General features: G+C 37.9%; 1 long non-coding RNA gene across 1 annotated transcript; it reads right to left on the reverse strand.

Annotated features, from left to right (window-relative positions):
• Nucleotides 1-365: 365 nt before the first annotated feature.
• Nucleotides 366-5,261, reverse strand: LOC109304162. The gene is made up of 2 exons (XR_002099316.1): nt 5,007-5,261; nt 366-738 (listed from the first exon to the last, which is right to left on the reverse strand). It is a non-coding gene; the product is annotated as an uncharacterized LOC109304162 (long non-coding RNA).
• Nucleotides 5,262-5,532: the final 271 nt, after the last annotated feature.

The raw sequence follows: 5,532 nt of genomic DNA on the forward strand, positions 1-5,532 counted from the left end.
AGAAAAGGTGAAGGCAAAGAACAGAGCTATTGGTCAACTTGGATGCATCAATGGACTTTTTTTATTCTGCAAGAATAACATTTTTTTCCTGAGTGTTAAACTAAGCCATCAAAGAATCCTATCAATAAAAAAGTAAAACAGATAAAAATAGAATCCATTCTGAAAGTGAAAGTGATCCACTATTAGTATTCTAAAATTGAGTCTGCATTTTACCTCATTCTATTTATTATACTCGTCGTGCACCATGTTCACTGATACAGTCCAGCTTGTTGGTACCATTCTGATATAAGCTCTAATAAACCAGATTTGACACTGCTTTTATTTACCCAAGTTTGAGCGTACTAGTGAATCTTATACCATGTTAATACATTCACTAGTTTGGCTTTAATCATTACTTTGCCTAATGACATACCTTGCAGAAGGCCTAATTCTATATTCTCTATGCAAGAAAATTTTCCATTGATGTAAATGGGACACATTTTTGCATATAAAACAGATTTTGTTTCTTAAGGCAAAACTCTTCTTCCACACAGTTAGTTGATTATGCTCTATGTCTGTGAAGTGCAGGGTAAAAATAATGTTAAAATAAAGTTCATATTTTATCTTGCAGATATGCATAGTCCTCCTGAGTCTGGAGAAAGTTTAGCAGTTTCTCCCAAAAGTGATTCTACTGGAGAGCCCATATTTGCCCTTTGCTTAATTCAATGATTGGCAAGCTTTAGCAGTGCAGGATTGTGCCTATAAATGAAAAAAAAATGAAAATAAGCTGTGCTAGTTTCATAGATTTGTTTAGGGATAGTTTATATGATCCATATAATACTTAACACTTACTGATTGATAGCCCTTTTTCTGTCAAAGTATTTTAAAAATATTAACTAATTAGTCAAAGGATAAAACTCGTTTTTCAACAATGTTTCAAGAGCTTAGTGTATATTTTTCTAATGGTTGTTGCTATAAGTCTCTTTGAAGAGGTAGCCCAGAAAGTTAATGTTAATTTTAGAGGTATCAATTTTTTTTAGAGGTACCATTTTTCACATTTTTTCTAGAGCATTTGATATGCAGTTATGTATATATGTGCAGTTGCCATGCAGTTATGCATAAACAATTAATATACTCTACATCTCATGCATATGTAATTATAAAACCAAAACTCTCCGCCTCATATATACATATGTATATGAGACGTAGAGTGTATTACTTGGTTTTATAATTTGATTTTCATTTTCGTAAGTAAAAATAAGAAACAATTGGGTTTTTTTAGTATTTCTTCCCTTTTCCAGACAATTTTTTCATGATAGATTGGCATTAGATACATAAAAGGGAAAACTCTAACTGCCAAAAGAGGTGCTGTAAATTCTGATTTGTATCATTCTTGTAAGAATTGTGTGGAGTGAAATAGAAATGGAAAATTATCTACTATTGACCTGTAGTTTTCTATGTTATAATTATTTCCTTTTTCTTTTCTGATGGGGGACATCTGTTTTAAGTATGCTTCTTTTCATTCATTGCAAGAAAAAAGTATTTGTTTCAACCCTGAGATTTATAATGACAGATAGAGACATAGTCAGCCATGTTAGTCTGAAGCCAAGCAGGCAGCCAGGTAGATTAGTATCTTATATATATCTACTTTGGTTCATTTAATAACATATATAATATAGCACAAGCTCATGTGGGCTGAAGCTCACTTCTCAGCCTCCCCTGGGTCCATAGCTCTAACAATTCATATTTGATTGAAGAATTTCAGCAATCACTCCATTTTTTTCTTTGCTAGCAAAAGTTGTAGCACAAAATGTATTTTTTCCTGATATGTACCTAGGGATTAGTTTAATATACCTCACTTGCCCTTTAACATGCCACACAGCAGTGGTGTACTGAACTTGACAGCAGAAACATGACAGTGTCTTGTCTATCAATTTCTGGCAGGTGTTTGACTAGGGTAATATGAGAGGTTGGCATATCTTCCTGGAGAACCCGGGAAGGTCTGTATAAAAACTTGTCATCATATAGAAAAAGAACATGACAGAACACATAATAATGAACAGCCCCTACTCCATGTTATGATTTTTCTCTTGTTTGTGTCCAAGAAAAAGCCTAAAAATCAAGTTTAGAGACAAGTCTCTCTCTAATCTCATTCTACTCCCAACAGTGCTAAACTCTCCTAGAAAGGGGGCCTCTGTTGCTGATGTCAATTTTTTTGTAATGGTCACATACCTTTGCCTAAAATTAAACCCTTTTTCCCCAGATAAAAAGCAACAACAGAAGCAAATGACTCACACGATAAATACATAATTGGAAGGCAAGTCATCTCTTTGCTTTAAAAAAATATTTAATATAATTAGCCTTATTATTTTATAATTTTAATGACAATTTTTGAACTATATTAAAATGATTTTACTCACACTATTTAAATTATCAAAAAACAAGCTTATCTGCTACTGAACTAGCCACCAAACTACTGAACCATGTTTTCACAAACATCACTAACTTGCAATCAAGAAAAAATCCTTCTCCTTTGAAATAGAAGCCCCTGCATCAAACCACTTTTCCACTAAACAATGTGCCTCAGTACTTGTGGATTAGCTCAATTATTTGCATGTGTAATAGCTAGTGCTAGTGCCTGTCGCAGGGCACAAAGGTGCCCTATTCCTAGAAGGGTGGAAACTGCCTGGGGGAAAAGCCCAAAGAGAGAGAAACAGAAGCCCAGGTGCAAGTTACCAGGGCAACAAGCCAGAGGGTAAATTAGCCTGTACCTGCACCTGCACATGGTCAGGTGACTGGAAGGGACAAGGCTCTGGGCCCATATAAACCCCAAGACCTGGCCCAGGCAGGGCAGTTCCCTGCCAGCAGCCAAGGGGGAAGGAGCTTTCCCAGAGCAAGCAAAGGGGAAAGGTCTGTCTGCAGAAGCAGCTTCTGACACTATTAAGGGACAGAGCATTTCCCAGTAGGATTTGAATGAGGTTATACCCAAGCAGCTTGAATTTATGTTACAGCCCAGGGGCTTGTGTTTTGTTTATTGTTGTATAAGACCAGTGGTTTGGGTGAAGCTATTAGGGGATGGAGGAGGTCTCATAGTGGGCCCATGGCAATGTGGGGATCCTGGTGCCAGAGAGGGCACGGCATGTGGGGTGTACCAATTTCAGTGCCAGAGAGAGCACGGCCGTGGGGTGCACAGACCCCAGGTGCCAGAGAGGGTGCAGCACTTTGCAGGGCCATAGAGAGCCCAAGTGCTAGGGAGGCACCGAGCAAGGCAGGGCCACGGAGAGCCCAGGGATGATGAGGGAGCCAAATTGCAACAAGGCCCTGACTGAACAACGTTGGTACCATCTGTGAGGCTTGGGGCATGGTAAAGGGATGATTGGAGCCACGCCTAGCCCATAAGGCTAGGGTGCCCTGAAGCCCCTTTGTGACATCTATCTTGGAGCGGGACCCATCAGGGGTCCAGAAACCCACAGGGTCCAGAGAGTCAATCAAGACCATGTCCAAGAGGACTGAAAGGCAGCCTCCCTATCAATCATTCAATCAAAAACATGGCGGGTGAGAATCGAGGGTGCCCATTGGGCCAACTTGGCATGGTAAGGAGGCCTTGGGGAGATCATGGCCATCCCATAGGACCCCCATCCCATGACGGTGCCTCTGAATAACAATCCAGCAGCACTATCACATCTATTGTATCACCATCTAGGGCTTTGGCCCTTTTAGATTAGTAATAAGCCACCATAGTTGTAATTTTCACCCATATATCCAAAGTACTTCAAGAGCCATATCTGCAGGTAGAATGAGGTTTTTCTCCCCCCTTTTTTTTCTAATTTGTTTTTTTGTTGTGTGTTTGTCTTCAGAAAGACAATCCCTGGTTCATTTGAAGTCATGTTAGAAGCTTGGATTTGATCCATTTGTCAGATGAAAAGAAAATCTGGCATTGTGTGAAAAGATCATCTAGTATATGGCATTGAATCCATTAAGCAGCTTTTATTTCTATTAAAATTCAAATTATAAACTAAAGCAATAAAAAATCTGTTTCTTAGGGTTTACTCCTTCAACTCATAATAAAACTTGTATTTTACTAAATTTTCATTCAAAGAATCATTCAATTAGTCTAGAAATTTCCAACAACAGACTATGACCAGAAGTCAAGATTTTAAAGAAAGTTTTCTAGAATAAATTGAGTTCTCCTTAGCATACTGTGGCTAAATGATTTTGGCTCAGTGTTGTATGGTATAATAAGCTACAAATATACCTATTAAAACAATCTATTCTGAAGTTCCAACATTATGATTGAGCCCAAATAAGAATGCCAATATCCTCCCTTATGTTGACAATTATGCTTCATACCAAAAACAACAGTAGCAGAAAACAACAACAAAAACTATGTACAGTAAAATATGTTATATTGTTAACAGTGTCTCTCTCTCTCATATATGGCTAGACTTGATGTGCACTCCTCAGATAAAAATTATCCTAAATGTTTATAATGCCATGCTGTCTGCTGCCTGCCAATACATAAATACCTTCAGAATGTTTTGACAATCCATGCTTACAGGTTACCAGATCCTCCTTATATTATTAATGTGTAAATAGAAGTAATTATTATTTAAAATATGCTAAGATTAGATAGAAATTTGTTTTTAAAGTTTAAGGACCTTTTTCCCAAGCCAAAATCTTAAGTGCCTTTTAGTGAAGTCCCTGTTTTATATAATATGTTAATGTCACTGTGTATTGGTTGTAGGTATTATATGGTTTGAGACCCCCTTACCCAGGGATTTCTGCCCTACTGTTGGCAACAGGCTGTTCAGTCTTCCTACCTGATGTTATATTGTTACTAAAAATTGCCAACAGTTCAAATTAAGAACGAGATCTTAAAAAGGGGGGATAAGGCAAAATGCTGTGTTTATTGATTACATGAAACAGATGCATAAGCTTGGACACACCGGTCCTACAAGCAGACATACACAAGCAGACATACAAATAGACATACAGACAAAACCACTGCAGTAAGATATTATAGTTACCAGCAAATGTTACTCAGTATTAGCACTGGATGGCCGGGTCCAGGCTTATTGAGGATATGAGCGGGGTAATACAGGCATGCATGCCTGTGCTCCATGAAGTTGAAGAGAGTGAATTCCCCATCATGGCTTGTCTGCCTCTCACTTTTTTAGGGGTTTCAAGGCCTTGTTCAGCACTGGGGTTGTTCCATGCTCAGTCTTTAATAAGAGGTTGTTTCTTCTGGTTTTCTCAACTTGGGGTCGTTCCACTAAAGTTGGTTATCTCAGAGTTGGTAGTTCAGTCTTGATCTTTGCCATGAAGCATTGTGTCTTTGAAGCATTGTAGTTGGTATTTTTCCCTTAAAGTATTGTGTAGTTCAAATAGTAAGATATGCAAAATTCCTTTTTCTTTGTACCTGATCACAGATGAACTCTTCAGCCATCCATTAATTAGCTTAATTAGTTTACTGTCTGGTAACTTATACATTGGCACCTTGTTGCTTACACAATCAGTTAAATCTTCTTCTGTTTTCATGCAAATAGTTACCAT

The sequence above is a fragment of the Gavialis gangeticus genome, unplaced genomic scaffold, assembly GCF_001723915.1.
Source record: "Gavialis gangeticus isolate Ggan-Ray unplaced genomic scaffold, GavGan_comp1, whole genome shotgun sequence".
NCBI classification, from domain to species: Eukaryota; Metazoa; Chordata; order Crocodylia; family Gavialidae; genus Gavialis; species Gavialis gangeticus.